Raw genomic sequence first — 12643 nt, 5'->3', positions numbered from 1 at the left:
TCTGGGGTAAGTACTGAGATGCTGACATCAAATGTTAGAAGACGGGGCGCCTGGGTGGCTCAGTGGGTTAAGCCACTGCCTTCGGCTCAGGTCATGATCTCGGGGTCCTGGGATCGTACCCCGCATTGGGCTCTCTGCTCAGCGGGGAGCCTGCTTCTCTCTCTCTCTCTCTCTCTCTCTCTCTCTCTCTACCTGCCTCTCCATCTACTTGTGATCTCTCTCTATCAAATAAATAAATAAAATCTTTAAAAAAAATGTTAGAAGACTATCTACCTTCTAGATTTAGTCCCATCCAAATGATCCATTCCTTCCTTCTTTCTTCTGTTCACTCTTCCAGAAAACACACTGTATTTCATTGTGTGCCCTACTTAATGCTAGGTGTGGTGGATGCAGAGCTTAAAAATAAATTCCCTTCACTGAAGGAATGTGTGAGAGTTATGATGAAGGAATGCATAAGGAACAATGTGCAATGGAGGGAACCTAATCCAGATTTGAGTGTACAGTCAGGAAGGACTTTATGGGAGAGTCGACTAAGCTGAAATGAGTTACCCAATGAAATTAATAAGCCAAGGGGAAAAAATGAGGGAGATTGCCTTCCACACAGAGGGAAGAATTTATGCAAAGTTCAGGAGCTTCCCATTGATCCGGAAGTATTCCAAGCATTCCCATATGGCTGGAGAGAGAGGAATTTGAAGACAAAGGGAAAAGTCCCTCTGTAAGAAAGCAAGAGGGACAGACTGGATCAGGACGGGTTTTGCACGCCCTGGTAAGGAGTTTGGATTTTACACTGAGGATAATGTGGAGCCACAGAAGGTTTTTAAAGAATGCTGTCAATAGATGAGAACAACAGAGGGAAGGATGGGTTGGTAGATGGAAAGAAGGGAAATGAAGCCTGTTAGAAATGCTGGTTACAGTAAAACTACAGAAATCCCGGGGCACCCGGACAAGAGTGAGGGGACGGGCCGAGGGGACAGAAAAGCAGGAGCCTCAGTGACTCCCTGGGGGTAAAGGGTCGAAGAACAAGCCGGGCTGGGACGCGCCCCAGTTCTGTGTGGGGCGACTGAGGCCCCGGGTGAGAGAGAAACCACGGAGGAAAAGCGGGTGTGGGGAGAGGACAGTGAGATCAGTTTCAATATTACTTGCAAGCTGGGTCCCGTCAGCAGGTGACTGTGTAAATCCAGGGCTAGGAAGAGAGATCACACCCGCAGTGAGTACACAGAACTCGAGGTACAGGAGGGCGGAAGAGGCAATCGCCAGCGGAAAGCCTGTCCACGAGAGGAGAACAAGGTCAAGGACGGATCCTCCCTTTAGGGACATGTGGGTGACAGTGATAAAATCAGTAAGGAGTAATAAGGAACTTAAAACCCCTCAAATGTATACAGAGAATATAGCAGTGTGGGCTACCGTTTATTGAACCCTTAGCAGGTGCCACACAGGGCATAACTGCGCGTGAGCGATTAATTTCATCCTCCAGCAATCAGGGACGGGTTTCCCATTAGTACCCTCATTTTTCAGATAAGCAAACCTAGATCTATAGGGGTTAAGACACTCACCTGGGGTAGTACATTAGTAAGAGAAGGAGCCAGGTTCGGAACGCAGTCCTATCAGATTCCAGAGCGCGCACTTTTCACTGTTGTGCACCGCTCTAATGCCATATACTATTTGCCAAAAAAAAAAAAAAAAAAAAAAAGAAAGAAAGAACTTTTCTTTTCCTCCACTCTTTACCAAGGTGAGAGGTGAAACTGTAAAACATGTATTAGAAGAAGAAACAATGATTCCAGAGTTCAGAGAAGCATGAAGAAAGATGGGGTTTACTAAAATCATGTCACATGCTGTCTCAGCCTCAACCCGGCTGTGCTGGGGGCAAAAAGGATCCTGGGGTTCAGAGAGTCCAGGACTCTCTTCCTGCCTCCGACAGGCTCATGGTTTTGCTGGGTGGGTGGGCCAGGCACCGAGATGCTGAGGAACAGTGGACTTTCACAGCAGAGTGGAACTTGGCCAAAAAAGTGTTATTTTCTTCAGCAAGCCATCAAAAAAAAAAAAAAAGAAAGTGCCATTCACTTGTTCGACCTCAGATAAGATAGCTCTCACACTTGTTTTTTTTCCTTGTCCCCCTCTGGAAATCCGTATCTGCCCAGGGCAGTCTGGCCTGGGCCTGGTTTCGTTTTCCAGGATTTGCAGTGTTCAGACATGGGCTCCCCAGGATCCCAGCCGCATCTCAGAGATGGGGCCCTCGAAGGAGACTGTGTCCGTGAGCCCCTCCTGCAGAATCCCAATAAGGGCTGTGCTGCCTTTCTGATTTCACACAGATTACTAGATCACAGCATTTTAGAAACCAGCTTTTTTAAGGCGAGTGATTTTCCTCACTAAACTCAAGACTGCCAAGACTCTCTCCCTCTCTCTCTCTCTCTCTCTCTCTCTCTCTCTAACTCTCTCTCTCATCTCCCCCCCATCTCTCCTGTGTGTGTGCATGTGTGTGTGTGTGTGTGTGTGTACACCCACATGCACACACACACGCACACACACACACCTCTTCCTCTCCAGCAGTATCTTACTGCCTCGGTGAAGAGTGCAGCGAAGCAGAAAACAAATTCAGGAAGTGACCGACGACACCAGCGTTTGTCCAATTAGCAATAAGAAAATCACAAGTATTGGGGGTGACCACTCATGTGGAACAACCAGCTCAGCAAAGAACCTGGCTCGGGCGTCTCTCTGATCTAATTAGGACCATTCAAGCCACCACTGACCAGCTTTTCCCTGCATTTTTAGTGCACTGCTGAGCCCAGGCTCTCCTGGGCGTCAATGAGAAACACGAAGCCATCAATAGTTCTGATTAAGCCAAAGACTATTCCGCTATTTAGATGTACCCAAATTCATCCATTCTAAGACCTGCCCTTTCCCTCCTACATTTTACCATCCTTAAAATCAAAATGTGCCTTAGAATCAAGGCAATCATGGTATAGTTAGTTTTCACTGCCGCTGCATGGCAAACTTGGTCACAGCTGTTGATATTGTCATCTGAATTTCAGAGGACTTCAATATGTGGTTGCAAGGATGGGTGTTGAGGTTCAATGCCATTTAAAAGGCTCTTGAAAGATTAGCCTGCATTTTGGCGTCCAAATAATGAGCTATTGTGTATGCATAAAGAAGCAGAGGAGTGGGGTGTAAATTGACATTTGTGAAGCAAATATTTGTTGTTATAGGAACAACTGCAATTCCATACTTTCTCACAAAGCAAAAAGCAACTGCTTTCAAGACCTAAAAAAAGAAGAAATCCACAAGAAATGAAGCAGTTCTCTTTGCCCCACATGATGCAAGGCGACTGGAAGCAGGAGTAATTGCAGAATTCCTCAGGAGAGGTGAAGGAAATTTCAAAGCAGAAAGGGGCTAGTATTGCAGACTCAAGAGCCACATAAAACCACTGTTAGTACATTATGACAGAGTTTAAAGTACCTTTTTTAACTTAAAGGTTCATAAAATAATGGTGAATCTTAGACTCTATGGTTTCTTAGGTTTGATGAAATCCAGTATGTCCCGAATAGCTTTCACCCAAGAAAACCCACAGCTACCCTTTAAAGTGCTTGAGAATTTGCCAAGAGCAGGTCCACATTTCATGAGACAGTAGCCACTTGTAGACTTCAACTTGAAATAGAGCTGGGTCCGAATCCCCTAAGGCATCACCTACCCTGTAGCAGATGTCGTTGTTTGACATCTCACCCCCTCTTTTCCCAGCTGACAGAACTCTGAGTTGATTCCAGCCTTACAGGGCCCTATACTTCAGAGGAGCCTTGGTTCTTCTCCACCCCAGAGAACCTTCATTAATCAATCCCAACATGATGATCTCTTTCCCATTGGTTATTTTAGGGGTAACCCAGTTTTGACCAGTGAGATATGAAGGAAGGAAGAGGGAGATGGGAAATTATAAACAAATTTGCATGGGGGGGAGGAGGTGTCTTTTTCCACCTCTGGGCTTGGTGATGCCTGGAGCTACTGCAGCCGTGTTACAACCACGGAGGAGGGAAATGAAAGACTAAGACACACACTGGAGACAGCAGAGACAGAAGATCGAGAGGACCTAAATCCTTGATGATATCAGTGACCCAGTTTCTTAAGCAAGCCTAAAAACTGGTTTCTGGGGGCACCTGGGTGGCTCAGTGGGTTAAGCCTCTGCCTTTGGCTCAGGTCATGATCTCAGGTTCCTGGGATCAAGCCCCACTTTGGGCTCTCTGCTTGGCGGGGAGCCTGCTTCTCCCTCTCTCTCTGCCTGCCTCTCTGTCTACTTCTGATCTCTCTCTTTGAGTCAAATAAATAAATAAAATCTTTAAAAAAAAAAACTGGTTTCTGTCTAGCTATACTGGTTGTGTGGGATATTGCACATCTTCATCATTCAATCACTGTCAGTGATTGGATTTTCTATGACTTGCACTCAAAGTCACATAACTGATCCCCCCCACCCCCCACCCCCACTACTGCCAAGATACCACCTTCCCATCTATACTTCTTGAAACACAAATAGGGGCTTAAAGCAACACACGTTTACTATTGCTCATCTTCTGAAAGTCGGGAGGCCAAGAAGGGTATATCTCTGCAAAGCTGAAATTGGCATGTCAGTCGGAGGTGGGTTCTCATCTGCAGGCTCAACTGGAGAAGGTTTTCCTTCCAAGTTCCCTCAGGTTGATGGCAGAATTGATTTCCTTGTGGCGGCAAAATTCACAACAGCTTGCTGCTTCAAGACAGCCCTGGAGAGAGCAAGACAGTCTTCTAGGGACATAGAGTCTTCTATAATTTAATTGGGGGAGTGACATCACCTTCACCACATAAAGTAATGCAATCAGAGGGGTGACAACGCATTAGCTTTAACATATTCTATTGGTTAGAAGTAAGTCAATGGACTCACCTCCATCAAGGGAAGGGAATGCCACAGGGGCATGAACACCAGAAGGTACGGGTCACATGGTTGTCTTAGAATCTGTCCAACTCCCACAGTTAGTGGCTCTTGCAGATCTGGAGACCAGTCCTATCTTATTCCAATATCCTTTCTCTTTGAGTTTAACTGTGAAGCTTCAAAAATATAAGAACAAGTTTCTAAAAATGCAGAGCCTTCTGAAAACAGAATATACTGACTGCAGAGGTCTTAAACTTTCTGTCATGAGAATGGCCATGCTTAAGTTGGATGGTCATTTGAGGTGGACATGGCTAAGGGGCTTGCCTGGGGCAGGAGCAGGGGAGGAAGTTGTTGAGCTACGTGACTTTCAAGGTGCTTCGACCTTGCACTTCTGATTCCCTCAGGCACATCATGGAATCCCAGAATGTTAAGGTCAGGAGGACTCTTTGAGATGAAATTCCTGCACTTTATGGATGAGGAAACAGGTCTAGAGAAGTCAACACTGGCTTCAGGCTCATTGAAAGCTGCTGGTGATAGAGAATGAATGGATTTAGTACCTGTCTTCAAGAAGCTTACAATCTAACAGGGAGAATGCAATAAAGATAAGCCCATGATGACACTGTATTTGAGGCCCCCTAGAAAGCCAGAGGAAAAGAGAGAAAACTCAGGAGCAGGATGAGTCGTGAGGGCAGATGAACAGATTAGATGGAGACCGGCGGACGCCAAGTGTTCCCGGGACATCCAGGAGATGAGGGATAGTACGGGGCTTCTCAAACCTCAGTGTTCACACAAAAGGACCTACAGTTTGCATTAAACTGCAGCTTCTGATTTGGCAGGTCTGTGGTGGAGCCTGGGGCTCTGCATTTCAAACCCGTCCCCAGGAGATGAGGATGCTACTTACCCCCAGACCATTGTCTCAGTAGACATCTATGAAGTCAGCTGCATAATTAGGTCTCAGATATGGGATCTTCATCCCCTTCCCCTTCATTCCATTGTCCACTCTCTGAATAGGGACAAGACTGGTGGAGAGACACCGAGGAGATCTCTGGATAAGACCACCTTCACCGGAAGGCCACTGTTGCTAGCCACATTTCCCAGGAAGGGAAGGTGCCTTTTAGTTAGTGCAAAGAATTCATCCACCATTTCTTACCTTCAACTCACATTTGCCAACCCTCCTTTCTGAGACAAAAACAAATGACTCAGCCTAGAACTGCTAGTATCTAATAAGCAGATTGGGGGCTCAGTCAGTTAAGCACCTGACTCTTGGTTTTGGCTCAGGCCATGATCTCAGAGTCATGAGACTGAGCCCCACATCAGGCTCCATGCTAGGTGTGGAGCCTTCTTGAAAGTCTCTCTCTCTCCCTCTAACCCTCTCCCTCGGACCCTCTTTCTCTCTCTCTTTTTCTCTTTCTCATAATAAATAAATCTTTTAAAAAATAATGCAGCTCAGTGTGCCTCATTAGCCAGGAATTGTGGCCTTGAGGGCAGGTGATGTAATAAGTTTCTATGTGGAGGGTGGAAACCAAAAGAAGATGGGGTGGCAGGGGTGGGGATGGGTCAGGACACTAAAAAGAGAATCAGGGCTGAGTGGAGAGGAGACCAGAGCTAGAAGACAGTCTCCTAAGATGGCCTTTCCCTTTTCCAGACAGCACCACCTAGACCCATTCCTGCTAAGTTACAAAGCGCTGCATCCACAATCCCATGAGAATTTTTTCTCCATCAGGCACTCTAGGCCCAGTGCCCATGTCATATAAGTTCCTCAGAGACCTACAAAAATGTTGGAGGCCAGAATATAAAATCGTTGGCTCCAAAAAGTGAAAAGAAACCAGCAAAATATAAATTAATAAATGTTTATTGCCAAAATATAATATTATTTTAACCTCATTAATTGTTGGACTTAGCATTCATAAAAATTTCATTACATCTAAAAACCACGTGTATGTTAGCTTTGCTCACCTTGCAAAAACTCCTGAGTAGGCATAATGATTGCCAAGAAAGCCTGGTAAACTGTCAATTAAGTAAGTTTCCAGTAGCCAGTAATTTCCAAAGCATCATGCAGAAATCTTTTTATCCGCTTATAGCAAAATATGTATTTTTTATGCAGGCTTTGGTCCAGGTGTATATGAATACATGTAAAGTGTAATATGAGGTCTGAGACCTGGTACTGACCAAAGGAAGTCTCAGCTCTCTGTGAAAAACCATAAACTGAAAAAGGAAGTCAGATCTCCAGGGGACAATAATCGTCCAGGTGAAAACTAAGGAATTTCTAGGGTTTCATGCGGAGTAGACTCACGATAAAAGAGACAAGTTAATTCACTCCCTGAACACTTTCATTGAACATCTACTATGTCCCAGGCACTATTCTCAACAAAGGGATACAATAGCAAAGACGGTCGGTAAAGCAGCAGATGACAATGGGCCTTGAGACTGAGCTTGCTAAGACACACTCCAGCCCACCCCGCTGAGGCAGGTCTGGGTGACCTGACTCATGGAAGAGAGGCCTCCAGGATACAATGGGAAACCACCCCTCCTTCCCCAGGAAGAAGGAAGAAAATGTGTATTAAGTGGTGACTTTGTGCTGGACTATGCAAAGTGCTGTCTAATTCCTTTCCGTTGAACCCCCTGACAGCTCCCTGGGGTCTCTTAGTTCTCATGTCACCAGCAAGGAAACAGGCTCGGAGGGCCCAACCAACTGCCTGTGCGTGACCAGAGAGCTAGCTGGTGATCAGGTCACTCGGGATTCAAGCCCAGGCATGTCTGACCCCAAAACCATATTCCTGCCCCGTGACACCATTCCTGAGGGGCGGCTAGTCCTGGCCACTTCAGCTTCAGGAAGTTCTCCAAGGTGGCATGGTGGGTGAGAGCCAGAGACTTGGGGCCTTTGTCACCAGCTGGGGACCCCCCCCCCGGGTGCTGGCTGTGTCAGAGAGCCCTCACCCTGCTACAGGTGCTTTGTCTCTGGTCACTTACCAGCCCCTAAATGAACTCCTCTCTGGCCTAGGACAGTGTTGTATGGCATCTGGGGAGCCCTCCTGCCCCGCCCTCCCTAACCCCTCCAAGTCCTGCTGCTGGTCCTCTGTGGTTGCAACAATGCTTGGTCCTTGGCTCCCCGTTCAACTGTCCTTAGCATCCCTGAGCTGGGCCAGAACTCCTTTCCTCCTTCTGGGTCCTCGGCACCAAGACCAGCCCCTCCTTGGAGGTGCTGCTCAGCTACCCTCTCATCCTCTCTCCTCCCCAAGCCCACTGATTTTTCTTTTCTTTTCTTTTTAATTTTATTATGTTATGTTAGTCACCATACAGTACCTCATTAGTTTTTGATGTAGTGTTCCATGAGGCATCGTTTGCGTGTAACACCCAGTGCCCGTCACAGCACGTGCCCTCCTTAATACCCATCACCAGACTTCTCTATCAGGACTCCTGTGCCCGGCTGTGAGTGCAAAAAAGCCCTAAGCCTTCTGCTTCATTTTCTGGCTTCTGTCCCTATTTTTTCCAAAGTACTTAAGTATGAGGAAAGAGGGGGCAGTAAGTACATCTCTTTTCTTTCCTGTGAAAGAGCTATTCTAGAAAGTTGAGGGGGTTACACACACCAATATAAACTAATTCTGTTTCTCTCATTCTCTGTCTCCTCCTCCCTCTCATTTCCTCTCCCTCTCTCTCTCTCACTCCCTCTCTCTCTCTCTCACTCCCCCCCTCTCCCTCTCTCTCTCATTCCCTCTTCTCTCCTTCTCCCCACCCATCCCCTACCCAAGCTGGCTTTCTCAAGCAGAGGCACTATCATAGGTTCAATGTTCCTTTTCCTCGTCTTTCCACATTGTGCTTAAAGCCTCACTTCCAAGCTCCCCTGCAGGGGGGGAAATCAACAGGCCTCAGTCTCTGTCCTGCCAGCTTCCCCCCAGCCTGCGAGGGCTTTGGACCTGGTGACAGCGATATGGTGGCCAAAGCACAATTTCAAACGACAAGATCCATCAGTTTAAAGAGACCCTGCAAGCCTCTTTCTTTTAATCCATTTGGAAATTACTCTTATAAATGATACTAGATGAAAGTCCTTTTTAATTTTCTCCCAGATAGATAGCCTGTTGTGCTCACGTTATTTATTAAATAAATCACTCTTCTTCCACTGGGTCGAAATACCACATTTTCATATACAAAATTCTATTGGGATCTATTTCTGAATTGTCCATTTGTGCTCTGATCTATATAGCTGTCCCTATGCCTGTATCATATTGATATATTATGGTGGCTTTTTAGTGTTTTAATGCCTAGTAAAGTAGACGCCTCCTTGCTATGCTTCTTTTTACACTTACTGGCTGGCTACTCGTGGGCATTTTTCCCCTCCATCTGAGATTTAAGATCGTCATAATCAATTATGCCCCCAAAAGCCTTCATTGGAATTCTAATTGGAGTTGCCTTGATATATTAATAGTGACATAATTGATTTTTTATGATACTAACTCTCCCATCCAAGAACATGATACATTTTTCCATTGATTCAGTTAATTTATATCCTTCCGCCTCACATTATCAGTTATTCTGTGTATGTACATCCTGTACTCTTCTTATTCATATTTCAGATTTTTTGTTAGGGTTATAAATAGAATGTTTTCCCCTTTCCATTTCTAGATTCTTATTCCTGGGATATAAAAAGCTTGTGTCCAGCATTACCAAATGCTCTTATTTGTTCAGAAATTTTTTAAACTAGAATTTCTTGGGTTTTTCCAGGTTTAGAATCATTTGATCAATTTATCTCTGTTTTCTCCAATACTTACACATGTTATTTTATTATTATTTTGTCTTAGTAGATTCAATAGAACTTACAAAGTACTATTGAATAATAAAAGTAATAGTTGGCATCTTGTTTCTGAATTTCATTGCCTTGCCTTTATCATTTCAAGAGGTAGAGTGATGTTTCCTGTTTTGTTTTTAGAAAAGTCTTAATCATGGAGCACCTGGGTGGCTCAGTGGTTAAAGCCTCTGCCTTTGGCTCAGATCATGATCCCGGAGTCCTGGGATCAAGCCCCACATTGAGCTCTCTGCTCAGCAGAGAGCCTGCTTCCTCCTCTCTCTCTGCCTGCCTTCTGCCTACTTGTGATCTCTGTCAAATAAATAAATAAAATCTTTTAAAAAATAATAATAAAATAAAAATAGTCTTAAACATATCTAAATAGCCCCCCTTTTATTGCCATTTATTTAGAGGGTTTTTTGGTAGGAAGAACTTCTGGGCTGTTTGGTTTCATTGTTGCTGTTTTGCCCAATGCCCTTTTAGCATTTATTGCTCTGATCATATGGTTTTTCTCTTAATTTGTTGATTTGGTAAATTATATTGACAGATATCCTGATATACAAATACCCTTGCCTTTCCTACTTGGTTAAAACGTACCATTCAGTTGATAATTTGCTGTATTCTTTTACTAATATTTCATTTTTTGTTTTTACAGCTACATCCATAAATACTGACGGTCTATATGTTTTGAATACTAATCGTGTAACAACTGAGTTTGATATTAGCATTAGGCTGGGAGAATTGAATCTGGGAGATCTCCATCTCTTTTCTCCGTAAGAGTTTTCAATGGTCAGAAATAACCCTGGCATGGTTTGTTCTTTAAAGGTCAGATATTATTTAACTGTTGAAATCATCTGACCTTGGTGTCTTATATATTAGTACTTCTTTAAGTGTTGTTCTAATTTCTTCCACCGTAATTGTTCTCTTCAAATTACCCACCTCTTCTTGGATCATATTGGATTTGTGGGAAATCATCATTTGCTTCTACTTCAGGTCAGGAAACAATGTTCCAGGCCCAAATCTGGTCCACTCTCTATCTTTCTACTGCCATTGAGCTGAAAATGCTGTACACATTTTTAAACAGTTATTTAAATACCTACATAATATTCTCGATTTATCTCTAGAATTGAAAATCCTAAAATACTTACTACCTGGCCTTCTCCAGGGAAAGTTCGACAACACCCGTTCTCCATTTTCAAGTAGTTTGCTGATGAGTTGTTTGTAACATTCTCTTATTGTTTTAATCGGCCTTCTCTGTTGCTCTGTCCTTTTCTTATTCCTAATCTTACATCTTTTTGCTCTCACATTTTTTTTCTTAATCAGGTTCATGAAGAGTTTATGTAAATATTATTAATCTTTTTGAAAAATCTAGTTTTTGTATTTATACATTCTACTTTTTCGGTTTTCTATTACATTAACATTTAACTTTTGGCTGTGCTACCCTGTTTTCATCATTATTTCGGGATACCACTGAGAAAAATAAAACACTTTCACATAATTTGGTACATAAAGTCTTCTTATTGCTTAGAATGTTATTTTATACTTATTGGAAGGGTGTTTTTTTAATTCACGAGGCATAAATTTTAATCATATTCCTTTTGTGTATCCCTAAAAGGGAAATACAAAATTGCTTAAGAGATTTCGAAGTTGTCTTCTGAGAACCCAGTTCTATTAAATCACTTTTAAATCACTCATCAGTGTTACCATTTTTCCATATAACACTGTCCTCCGTGCCTATGACTCAGCATTTTTTAAAAAGGTGATCTCCAATCGGCTAATCCTCATTTCGCAAGTTTTGTTGCTAGTTCTCTCACATGTCTTATTGGAAGTGTCATTCATATTTCAGACGTCAAACAGTATCCACATCTCTTCCTCAAATAGTGCTTCAGTGGGTTTGTGGCTGACATACCAAGGGATTTCAGTAGTGCTACCAGGAAGAATAGCTGAATTCTCACGTGCACAGGACCACACTGCCCCATGGTCAACACAAATTGAGGACACGCTCTGATTTCAGAGCAGTCAAAATAAAAAATAAAATGGGTCTGAGAATCAGTGAAATCTGGTTAGCCTCACTTCCTGGTTTATTTTGGTTTATTGGTTTTTTTCTCTTCTTTTTAAGATAGGTAACATATTTATTTTTAGTCCTTTTCTGTATTAAGGAATATATTTGAGGCTGTGAATCTTTCTGTGAGAACAGCTTTTGAGATAAGGTTTAAGTATAAAGCTTTATTTTTATTGCTTTTACTATATTGTAATTCATAGTGTTTTTACTTTTGATTGATTGCACTAAGTATTTTCTTTTTATTCTTATTATCCATGTAACCATATTTTGGTCACTCTCCAATATTTGTTTTTTTCTTTTGTTTTGTTTTCTCCAGTATTTGTTTTTACTTGCACTGGATCATGACCATGCAACTTGCCTTGTAAAATCTATTTTAAAATGGAATAAGATGTCCTTTTTAACATACATAACTAATTTTTCAAGTTTTTATAAACATACAAGAATGCATAATATTTTAAAGAAAATTAAATTAAATTAATTAAAATAAAATCCACTAAGAATTAAAATCAGTTTGATTTTTCATTCAATTCCTTATTGTCTTATTTTTTTCCCTACTACTTGTCAAAACTAGAAAATTAAGAAATTTCAAGAAGCCTAGAGTTTCTGGGTAATATGGAAACTTAAATGGACCAGGGGAGGGAGATTCTTTCTGAAGGACATGGTCAAGTTGAGGTCAACGTGAAGGCACAAGGTAGAGGAGAGCTTCTGGGATCCTGGTAAAGCTCTAGGTGTTGGGAGGGGTTGTATTCACATGCCAGGCATGTTCTATTTGTGAAAACTTTATGGGTTTTGTGCACTTCTGTCTGTATTTTTTTTCAAGTTTTTTTTTTTTAATGCAACCACATGATAGAGTTATTTCATGTCATTTCTTCTTTTCCTAGTCCCCATTCTCTTCACAAATATTGATCTAAAAGAA

The sequence above is a fragment of the Mustela nivalis genome, assembly GCF_964662115.1.
Source record: "Mustela nivalis genome assembly, chromosome: 1".
NCBI lineage: Eukaryota > Metazoa > Chordata > Mammalia > Carnivora > Mustelidae > Mustela > Mustela nivalis.
The sequence above is the reverse complement of the archived record's forward strand: the minus strand, read 5'-3'. Positions refer to the sequence as shown.